Here is a 12807-nt window from a genome sequence, read left to right as displayed (position 1 = left end):
ACGTCTCACAGTTAAGAAAATGTGTGAACAACCTAGAAAAGCATGTACCTCACGAGGACATTGATATGCAACCAGATCTCACCTACAGAGAAAGGCCAGTAAGGATTTTAGAAGAGTCTGAACGGAGGACCCGTCAGAAAACGACAAAGTTTTTCAGGGTTCAGTGGAGCAACCACACTGAGGATGAAGCTACATGGGAAAGGGAGGATTTCCTTCGAGCGGAGTATCCATATCTATTTGAGGGTCAGCAGAAATCTCGAGGACGAGATTTTTCCTAAGGGGGTAGGTGTTGTGACACCCAAGTTTTTATTTGGATTTTTCAAAAGATTTTATTTGACTTGAGGGGAGTGATTTAAATTTTTTCTTCAAGAGAACTCTCCCTCTCATATATTTTTCCTTATGGAAAAAGTTTTATTTGGATTCACCCAAGATCTGCCTTTGGTCTTGGAAGTCCTTGCTTTTCATTTGGACACAAGACAAAATGTTTTTCATTTGGGAAAAGTAACTTTTGAAAACCTTTTTGAATTTTGCACTATGGCTTTTGGAAAGTCCTTTGCCACTTTCAACAATTCCTCCTTGCCATGGCCCTAGTGCAAATGATCTCTCCTAACCCTTCCCTCACCTTTGGATCATGTTTTACACCAAATCCAGCAAGTTGAACCTCCCCATGTATCTATTTCCATTCAAATTTTATTCAAACAAATTTCTGTCCTCTATTCTACCACTTGGAGATTTACAAAGGAACCCCTTTTTCTGTTTTGATTTTTGCCACCAAACCAACTCTCCCTCCTAGTCCTTTGAAACCCCAACCTAGAACTATGAAGATCCACTGGTCTTCAGTTCAAAATTTTCAAACTACACTTGCTACAAGTTTGGACCAGATTTGTCAAATTTGGTGAAATTCATTTAAAACCTTCTCCAAAAATTCCAAGTAAAATCAGGCAGCCTCTGGGTGCATTGAGTGGTCATCTCACCAAGTTACAGCTCCAGAAAAATTTATCTCATGGCCAAAACCTCCTATCGAACACCTGCAGTGCATGGTCATTGTCAAGTTCAGAGTTTCAGAGATTCAGTCAAGTGGCTGCTGTCGTTTTCTTCAGAAGCGGACGTCGATCTCGCCAGTGCCACCGCGTCGCCTTGCTCCTCGTCCCCGCCCTCTTGTTCCTGCACCGCACGAACGCCTGGCGCCTTGCGGGCATCGGCGACGAGCAGCAGAAGGTGCGCCGCCCCGTGACCGACGCCGGCGGCGGCTTTGCGGACGCCAGCAGGAGACACGGCGCCGACGACGCCACCCAGCGCCGCCCAAACCACCGGAGCTCGCCGCGTGGCCTTCCACTCCCCCGAATGCGCTGCCGCTCTCGTCGTGAACCGCCGGGCGCGGAGCGCGCTCTCTGCCGCCGTTGAGCCCGTGCGGTCACCTCACCGTGGACCGACGCCATTACGCCAAGACCGACCCCGTTTAGCTGCAAAACGAGTCTAGTAACCTCCACTGATGCTGCCTGGCCGCTCAAACCACCTGCCAATCCACTGCTCCGCCGTAATCGCTCGCCGGAGATTCTCCGTTCACGGCCACCCCGTCGATCCGCCTATAAATAGAGGCCCCGAGCTTCAACTCGAGCACCCACCAGCACTGCACTCCCCCTAGAGCACGCCGAGCCACTGGAAGAGCCCCGAGGAGGTCTCCTTCCTCGACTCCGGCCGCCGCGACCCGCCACGGGATCCAGCCCGATTCGCCCCCGTGTGTGCTCCTCCGCCTCCATTCTCTTACCAGTAGCTTCACCATGCACCCCTCTTTCTGACCCGCACTTCAATTTGAAGCTTGCAGCCCTACACCGGAGTTCCCCATCCTCACCCGAACCGCCGTCCGCCGGAGAAAGTGTCGCCGCCGACGTAGTGCTCCCCGTTGGACGAGTCCACCACCCACCGACGCGGAAGAGGACGCTGAAGCTCTTGGTACCCTCCGTTCCTCCTATCTCGCCGTGGTTCGACGCCGGCGTCCACCGCAGTCTTCGGGCGCCGGCGAGCTTTTCAAACCTGACATGTGGACCCCGCATGTCAGCCTCTGTTCTTTTATTCGCGAACCGTTTTCTGTTGGCGCCTTCGGGCAGAATATGTTTCCTCCTTTGCGCTTGCGCATTCCCAGCCGAAGCGTTTTCTGTTTTCTCAGTTAAAACCCTGGAACTTTTCTGTTTCATTACAGATAAGTCCCTGGACAGAAACCTTTATAACTTTTTAATAAAAAGGAATTTTTGAGTGATTCTTTTTCTGACAATCTCCAAATTTTGTCTAGTTGTTTATGGGATTTATTTGAAAAATATTTGGAAAAGTTCCTGTGTATGTGTTGGTTTTCACGTTAGTACCCGTTTCGTGATTGCCGTAGGTTCCGGGAGAGGTGACGGAGCCGCGAACTTCGCCGAGCTAGACTCCGACTTCTCCGAACCAGGCAAGCATGTTTTGAACATTTGATATGATAGATGTTTTACATGTTCACGTGAGAGTTTGTGCGTGGCATATGAGTGTCGGTAAATACCTCGTTGCTTGTAAGGCAACGACCCGGTTGTTCCAAAGTTGCGATGACCTCTGATGAGAGGTGGCCTAATCATGTGGTGACATGAAAGGCAGCAAGGTGGTACTGTCGTAGCATACCAGCCTTGCGTCATCCGACTTTCCCCAACGTTAACGTGGTTGGAGCCACGTTATCGTTCTTTTCCCGCATGTTCCAAAGTTGCGGTGACCTCTGATGAGAGGTGGCCTAATCATGTGGTGACATGAAGGGCAGCAAGGTGGTACTGTTGTAGCATACCAGCCTTGTGTCATCCGACTCTTCCGACGTTAACATGGTTGGAGCCGTGTTACCGTTCTTTCCCCTTCCGTGCTACCACATGTCTCATTGCCAGGATGCGGTTTAGTAAGTTGGTAACCTCTTTCCGTGTACACACCAAACAGAGAGGCCGGGATGATGGTACCTTGGCCCAGGATTAAAGCCAGTCATTCGGTCAGGGGGCATGGGTGTTTCCGGTTGGGACCGAGAGGGGGGCACCCCCTTAAAGCGCGCGTATAGAAATTTGATCCCATGCTACGCGAGGTTGTAGCCTCCCCGTCTCAAGGTTTTTCTTGAACGTCGCCGAGGGTGATCCCTGGCTTCGGATGGTTGAATTGGGTGTGTACTGGTTAGACGTGTTTCTTCCAAAACACCGTAGACGGAACTAGTCCCCGTGACTACTGAAATCCGTTGGCTGTGGTTAAGTACAAACTCTACAGAGGTCCAAATCATCGTATCCATGATCAAGTAATGAGAACATTATATCCATATCTATCCGTGTGAAAAACTTGTCCCCGGTGAACAAGCTCAAGTGGTAAAATTCAGATTTATTGTTATTCCTGTGGATGGACTAACTTTATTTTGTGTCTCATGCTTGTGATAATTTATGTTCCCGAATTGTTGTATTAATGAGATGTGATATAAGCCCTTTATGTGACATCACGCAGACGTCCGACTGTGGCGTGTACTCGTTTCTCACTTTCAATATAAGCCCTTTATGTGATGTCGCTCAGACGTCCGACTGCGGCATGCACTGTCCTTACTTTCTGTTATAAGCCCTTTATGTGGTGTCGCCCCGACGCCCGACTGTGGCATTATTATTCTGCATTTACCTCTCGAGGAGTCTTTCAGACACTCGTTTGGCACCCGCATTAATATTCCGCATTTTCCGCTCGAGGAGTCTTTCAGACACTCGTTTGGCACTCGTATTATTATTCCGCATTTTCCTCTCGAGGAGTCTTTCAGACACTCGTTTGGCACCCGCATTAATATTCCGCATTTTCCGCTCGAGGAGTCTTTCAGACACTCGTTTGGCACCTGTATTATTATTCCGCATTTTCCTCTCGAGGAGTCTTTCAGACACTCGTTTGGCACCAGTATTACTATTCTGCAGTTTCCGCTCGAGGCGTCATTCAGACCCTCGCTTGGCACACAGTATTTATTATCTCTATGTCTAATCGCACTGGTTAACTTGTTCATATGCTTCATGTTTACATTTGTTATACCTTATGTCCGAACTGTCTTGCGAGTACTTTCATAGTACTCACCTGGCTTGTTGATTTGGCCAGATGTTGACGAAGGCGATCTCTTGGATGAAGAGTTTGATAGCGCGTCCGACGCCTAGAGGCGTCCCAGTCAGTCCTGCGCGATCCCGGATATTGGTCACTTGTATTGTATACGCTTCCACCACCCGCAATAAGTCTTCTCGAGCCTCACTCCAATGCTCGATGAGTTGTAGTCTTCTGGAATCATATCACTCACTTTGCGGTGATATTTCCACCACCATCATTGTCGTGAGTTAGTAGTTGCCACCCTATCCGCCGTTTTGTTTTAGCGGCGTGCATGTAATAATATTGTTGGGCAGTCTGCTCAACCTTGTATTATATTTAGTACTCCTGGTATTTTTTCTTCTGTGACCAAGATATTGTCTACCAGTGAGAAGGAATTCTTTCTCGCTGGTCCGTAAAAGGGATTGGTCTCTCAATAATTATTTTATTGAAAAACCGGTCGTGTATGTTACTTGCCCGAGATTCGATCGTCGGTATCTCGAAATACGCCAACCCAACAAGTACCTTTGGAGACACCTGTAGAGCACCTTTATAATCACCCATTTACGTTGTGACGTTTGGTAGCACACAAAGTGTTCCTCCGGTAAACGGGAGTTGCATAATCTCATAGTCATAGGAACATGTATAAGTCATGAAGAAAGCAATAACAACATACTAAACGATCGAGTGCTAAGCGAACGGAATGGGTCAAGTCAATCACGTCATTCTCCTAATGAGGTGATCTCGTTAATCAAATGACAACTTATGTCTATGGCTAGGAAACATAACCATCTTTGATTAACGAGCTAGTCAAGTAGAGGCATACTAGTGACACTCTGTTTGTCTATGTATTCACACATGTATTATGTTTCCTGGTTAATACAATTCTAGCATGAATAATAAACATTTATCATGATATAAGGAAATATATAATACTTTATTATTGCCTCTAGGGCATATTTCCTTCAGTCTCCCACTTGCACTAGAGTCAATAATCTAGTTCACATCGCCATGTGATTAACACCCATAGTTCACATCTCTATGTGATCAACACTCAAAGGGTTTACTAGAGTCAATAATCTAGTTCACATCGCTATGTGATTAACACCCAAAAAGTACTAAGGTGTGATCATGTTTTGATTGTGAGATAATTTTAGTCAACGGGTCTGTCACATATAGATCCGTAAGTATTTTGCAAATATCTATGTCTACAATGCTTTACTCTAGCTAATTGCTCCCACTTTCAATATGTATCTAGACCGAGACTTAGAGTCATCTAGATTTAGTGTCAAAACTTACATCGACGTAACCCTTTACGACGAACCTTTTGTCACTTCCATAATCGAGAAACATATCCTTATTCCACTAAGGATAATTTTGACCGCTGTTCAGTGATCTACTCCTAGATCACTATTGTACTCCCTTGCCAAAATCAGTGTAGGGTATACAATAGATCTGGTACACAGCATGGCATACTTTATAGAACCTATGGCTAAGGCATAGGGAATGACTTTTATTCTCTTTCTATCTTTTGCCGTGGTCGGGCTTTGAGTCTTTACTCAATTTCACACCTTGTAACACAGGCAAGAACTCTTTCTTTGACTGTTCTATTTTGAACTACTTCAAAATCTTGTTAAGGCATGTACTCATTGAAAACTTTATCAAGCGTCTTGATCTATCTCTATAGATCTTGATGCTCAATATGTAGCAGCTTCACCGAAGTCTTTCTTTGAAAAACTCCTTTCAAACACTCCTTTATGCTTTGCAGAATAATTCTACATTATTTCCGATCAACAATATGTCATTCACATATACTTATCAGAAATGCTGTAGTGCTCCCACTCACTTTCTTGTAAATACAGGCTTCACCGCAAGTCTGTATAAAACTATATCCTTTGATCAACTTATCAAAGCGTATATTCCAACTCCGAGATGCTTGCACCAGTCCATAGATGGATCGCTGGAGCTTGCATATTTTGTTAGCACCTTTAGGATTGACAAAACCTTCTGGTTGCATCATATACAACTCTTCTTTAATAAATCCATTAAGGAATGTAGTTTTGTTTATCCATTTGCCATATTTCATAAAATGCGGCAATTGCTAACATGATTCAGACAGACTTAAGCATAGATACGAGTGAGAAACTCTCATCGTAGTCAACACCTTGAACTTGTCGAAAAAACCTTTTTGCGACAATTCTAGCTTTGTAGATAGTAACACTACTATCAGCGTCCGTCTTCCTCTTGACGATCCATTTATTCTCAATTGCTTGCCGATCATCGGGCAAGTCAACCAAAGTCCATACTTTTCTTCATACATGGATCTCATCTCAGATTTCATGGCCTCAAGCCATTTTGCGGAATCTGGGCTCACCATCGCTTCTTCATAGTTCGTAGGTTCGTTATGGTCTAGTAACATAACCTCCAGAACAGGATTACCGTACCACTCTGGTGCGGATCTTACTCTGGTTTACCTACGAGGTTTGGTAGTAACTTGATCTGAAGTTACATGATCATCACCATTAACTTCCTCACTAATTGGTGTAGAAGTCACAGGAACAGATTTCTGTGATCCAATAAGGGAGCAGGTACAGTTACCTCATCAAGTTCTACTTTCCTCCCACTCACATCTTTCGAGAGAAACTCCTTCTCTAGAAAGGATCCATACTTAGCAACGAATGTCTTGCCTTCGGATCTGTGATAGAAGGTGTACCCAACTGTCTCCTTTGGGTATCCTATGAAGACACATTTCTCCGATTTGGGTTTGAGCTTATCAGGATGAAATTTTTTCACATAAGCATCGCAACCCCAAAATTTTAAGAAACGACAACTTTGGTTTCTTGCCAAACCACAGTTCATAAGGCGTCATCTCAACGGATTTTGATGGTGCCCTATTTAACGTGAATGTAGCTGTCTCTAATGCATAACCCAAAACGATAGTGGTAAATTGGTAAGAGACATCATAGATTGCACTATATCCAATAAAGTACGGTTATGACGTTCGGACACACCATTACACTGTGGTGTTCCAGGTGGCGTGAGTAGTGAAACTATTTCACATTGTTTTAACTGAAGGCCAAACTCGTAACTCAAATATTTTACCTCTGCGATCATATCGTAGAAACTTTTATTTTCTTGTTATGATGATTCTCCACTTCACTCTGAAATTCTTTGAACTTTTCAAATGTTTCAGACTTTGTGTTTCATCAAGTAGATATACCCATATCTGCTCAAATCATCTGTGAAGGTCAGAAAATAATGATACCTGCTACGAGCCTCAATATTCATCGGACCACATACATCTGTATGTATGATTTCCAACAAATCTGTTGCTCTCTCCATAGTTCCGGAGAACGGCGTTTTAGTCATCTTGCCCATGAGGCATGGTTCGCAAGCATCAAGTGATTCATAATCAAGTGATTCCAAAATCCCATCAGTATGGAGTTTCTTCATGCGCTTTACACCAATATGACCTAAACGGCAGTACCACAAATAAGTTGCACTATCATTATTAACTTTGCATCTTTTGGCTTCAATATTATGAATATGTGTATCACTACGATCGAGATCCAACAAACCATTTTCGTTGGTGTGTATGACCATAAAGGTTTTATTCATGTAAACAGAACAACAATTGTTCTCTAACTTAAATGAATAACCGTATTGCAATAAACATGATCAGATCATATTCATGCTCAATGCAAACACCAAATAACACTTATTTAGTTTCAACACTAATCCCGAAAGTACAGGGAGTGTGCGATGATGATCATATCAATCTTGGAACTACTTCCAACACACATCGTCACCTCGCCTTTTACTAGTCTCTGTTTATTCTGCAACTCCCGTTTTCGAGTTACTACTCTTTAGCAACTGAACCAGTATCAATTACCAAGGGGTTGCTATAAACACTAGTAAAGTACACATCAATAATCTGTATATCAAATATACCTTTGTTCACTTTTACTAGTCTCTGTTTATTCTGCAACTCCCGTTTCGAGTTACTACTCTTAGCAACTGAACCAGTATCAATTACCGAGGGGTTGCTATAAACACTAGTAAAGTACACATCAATAATCTGTATATCAAATATACCTTTGTTCACTTTGCCATCCTTCTTATCCACAAAATAGTTGGGGTAGTTCCGCTTCCAGTGACCAGTCCCTTTGCAGTAGAAGCACTTAGTCTCAGGCTTAGGACTAGACTTAGGCTTCTTCACTTGAGCAGCAACTTGCTTGCCGTTCTTTTTGAAGTTCCCCTTTTTCCCTTTGCCCTTTTCTTGAAACTAGCGGTCTCGTCAACCATCAACACTTGAAGTGGTCTCGTCAACCATCAACACTTGATGTTTTTCTTGATTTCTACCTTCGTCCATTTCAGCATCACGAAGAGCTCGGGAATTACTTTCGTCATCCCTTGCATACCATAGTTCATCACGAAGTTCTACTAACTTGGTGATGGTGACTAGAGAATTCTGTCAATCACTATTTTATCTGGAAGATAAACTCCCACTTGATTCAAGCGATTGTAGTACCCAGACAATCTGAGCACATGCTCACTAGTTGAGCGATTCTCCTCCATCTTTTTGCTATAGAACTTGTTGGAGATTTCATATCTCTCAACTCGGGTATTTGCTTGAAATATTAACTTCAACTCCTGGAACATCTCATATGGTCCATGACGTTCAAAACGTCTTTGAAGTCCCGATTCTAAGCCGTTAAGCATGGTGCACTAAACTATCAAGTAGTCATCATATTGAGCTAGCCAAACGTTCATAACGTCTGCATCTGCTCCTGCAATAGATCTGTCACCTAGCGGTGCATCAAGGACATAATTTTTCTGTGCATCAATGAGGATAATCCTCAGATCACGGATCCAATCCGCATCTTTGCTACTAACATCTTTCAACATAATTTTTCTCTAGGAACAAAAAATAAATACAGGGAAGCAACAACGCGAGCTATTGATCTACAACATAATTTGCAAAATACTATCAGGACTAAGTTCATGATAAATTTAAGTTCAATTAATCATATTACTTAAGAACTCCCACTTAGATAGACATCTCTCTAATCATCTAAGTGATTACGTGATCCAAAGCAACTAAACCATGTCCGATTAACACGTGAGATGGAGTAGTTTCAATGGTGAACATCACTATGTTGATCATATCTACTATATGATTCACGCTCGACCTTTCGGTCTCTGTGTTCCGAGGCCATATCTGTATATGCTAGGCTCGTCAAGTTTAACCTGAGTATTTCGTGTGTGCAACTGTTTTGCACCCATTGTATTTGAACGTAGAGCCTATCACACCCGATTAACACGTGGTGTCTCAGCACGAAGAACTTTTGCAACGGTGCATACTCAGGGAGAACACTTTTATCTTGAAATTTTTAGTGAGAGATCATCTTATAATGCTACCGTCAATCAAAGCAAGATAAGATGCATAAAGGATTAACATCACATGCAATCAATATAAGTGATATGATATGGCCATCATCATCTTGTGCTTGTGATCTCCATCTACGAAGCACCGTGCTTGTGATCTCCATCTCCGAAGCACCGTCATGATCACCATCGTCACCGGCGCGACACCTTGATCTCCATCGTAGCATCGTTGTCGTCTCGCCAACTTATTGCTTTTACGACTATCGCTACCGCTTAGTGATAAAGTAAAACTATTACATGGCGATTGCATCTCATACAATAAAGCGACAACCATATGGCTCCTGCCAGTTGCCGATAACTCGGTTACAAAACATGATCATCTCATACAACACATTATATCACATCATGTCTTGACCATATCACATCACAACATGCCCTGCAAAAACAAGTTAGACGTCCTCTACTTTGTTGTTGCAAGTTTTACGTGGCTGCTACGGGCTTAGCAAGAACCGTTCTTACCTACGCATCAAAACCACAACGATAGTTTGTCAAGTTGGTGCTGTTTTAACCTTCGCAAGGACCGGGCGTAGCCACACTCGGTTCAACTAAAGTGAGAGAGACAGACACCCGCCAGTCACCTTTAAGCAACGAGTGCTCCGAACGGTGAAACCAGTCTCGTGTAAGCGTACGCGTAATGTCGGTCCGGGCCGCTTCATCTCACAATACCGCTGAACCAAAGTATGACATGCTGGTAAGCAGTATGACTTATATCGTCCACAACTCACTTGTGTTCTACTCGTGCATAGCATCAACGCATAAAACCAGGCTCGGATGCCACTGTTGGGGAACGTAGTAATTTCAAAAAAATTCCTACGCACACGCAAGATCATGGTGATGCATAGCAACGAGAGGGGAGAGTGTTGTCCACGTACCCTCGTAGACCGACAGCGGAAGCGTTATCACAACGCGGTTGATGTAGTCGTACGTCTTCACGATCCGACCGATCAAGTACAGAACGTACGGCACCTCCGAGTTCTACACAGGTTCAGCTCGATGACGTCCCTCGAACTCCGATCCAGCCGAGTGTTGAGGGAGAGTTTCGTCAGCACGACGGCGTGGTGACGATGATGATGTTCCACCGACGCAGGGCTTCGCCTAAGCTCCGCAACGGTATTATCGAGGTGTAATATGGTGGAGGGGGGCACCGCACACGGCTAAGAGATCTCAAGGATCAATTGTTGTGTCTATGGGGTGCCCCCTGCCCCCGTATATAAAGGAGCAAGGGAGGAGGAGGCCGGCCCTAGGAGGGGGCGCACCAAGTGTGGAGTCCTACTAGGACTCCCTAGTCCTAGTAGGATTCCACCTCCCATATGGAATAGGAAAAGAGGAAGGGAAAAAGAGAAGGAAGGAAGGGGGCGCCCCCCTTCCCTAGTCCAATTCGGACCAGACCAAGGGGAGGGGTGCGGCCACCCTTGAGGCCCTTTTCCTTCTTTCCCGTATGGCCCAATAAGGCCCAATACGTATTCCCGTAACTCTCCGGTACTCCGAAAAATACCCGAATCACTCGGAACCTTTCCGAAGTCCGAATATAGTCGTCCAATATATCGATCTTTACGTCTCGACCATTTCGAGACTCCTAGTCATATCCCTGATCTCATCCGGGACTCCGAACTCCTTCGGTACATCAAAACTCAATAAAACTGTCATCGTAACGTTAAGCGTGCGGACCCTACGGGTTCGAGAACTATGTAGACATGACCGAGACACGTCTCCGGTCAATAACCAATAGCGGGACCTGGATGCCCATATTGGCTCCCACATATTCTACGAAGATCTTTATCGGTCAGACTGCATAACAACATACGTTGTTCCCTTTGTCATCGGTATGTTACTTGCCCGAGATTCGATCGTCGGTATCTCGATACCTAGTTCAATCTTGTTACCGGCAAGTCTCTTTACTCGTTCCGTAACACATCATCCCGCAACTAACTTATTAGTCACAATGCTTGCAAGGCTTATAGTGATGTGCATTACCGAGTGGGCCCAGAGATACCTTTCCGACAATCGGAGTGAAAAATCCTAATCTCGAAATACGCCAACCCAACAAGTACCTTTGGAGACACCTGTAGAGCACCTTTATAATCACCCATTTACGTTGTGACGTTTGGTAGCACACAAAGTGTTCCTCCGGTAAACGGGAGTTGCATAATCTCATAGTCATAGGAACATGTATAAGTCATGAAGAAAGCAATAGCAACATACTAAACGATCGAGTGCTAAGCTAACGGAATGGGTCAAGTCAATCACGTCATTCTCCTAATGAGGTGATCTCGTTAATCAAATGACAACTTATGTCTATGGCTAGGAAACATAACCATCTTTGATTAACGAGCTAGTCAAGTAGAGGCATACTAGTGACACTCTGTTTGTCTATGTATTCACACATGTATTATGTTTCCTGGTTAATACAATTCTAGCATGAATAATAAATATTTATCATGATATAAGGAAATATATAATACTTTATTATTGCCTCTAGGGCATATTTCCTTCATGAACCAGAAAGAATGTTTTTTTCCGGAAACCCCCTCAACAAAAAATATTATTTTAATTAAAAAACCATAGTAGGTCCCACCTGTAAATATTAATAGAAAAAGATTACGGGCAGGTTTCGAACGCGCAACCACAGGCTACCAAAACGAAACTTGCCCGTAATCTTTTTCTGTTATTGATCGAACCCATGTATATATAAAATATTTAGTTAATACGGATATTAAAATGTATATTAGATACAATGTTTAATGAATACAAAAAAGTATACACTCATGGCTTATATTTAAATTTTAAAATGATGAATACAAACATTTACTTAATATCTTTAATTATTCACATGTCTATATTTTCTACTCATGACTTATATTCGACACCAATATATATTTTGAATATTATACACGACTGAATATCCATATCAAAAGTTTAAAATTTAAATTATGAATATTTTTAATTATAAAAATTGAATTATACAAATGTTCTTATAATTATTGAAATATTTTTATAATAAAAATAATATTTCAAAAATGTAATTTTAAAATAAATTGTATCATTTTAAATCTTTTATGCATTTTTACAATTCATAAATATTTTCAATATACCAGTGTGTATTGAAATAATACACGACTTGTTTTAAAAAATAAGGTATTTGGTTTGTATGCTTGGTAGTTTTTAAAATAAATGTACCAATGTTTTGAAAATAACACATGAACATTTTTATTTAATATACATTTTTAAATTTCTGTATTAACTAAATATTTTATATAGTACATGGGTGTA

This window comes from Triticum aestivum, chromosome 2D (genome assembly GCF_018294505.1).
Source record: "Triticum aestivum cultivar Chinese Spring chromosome 2D, IWGSC CS RefSeq v2.1, whole genome shotgun sequence".
NCBI lineage: Eukaryota > Viridiplantae > Streptophyta > Magnoliopsida > Poales > Poaceae > Triticum > Triticum aestivum.
Note: the sequence above shows the minus strand (reverse complement) of the source record.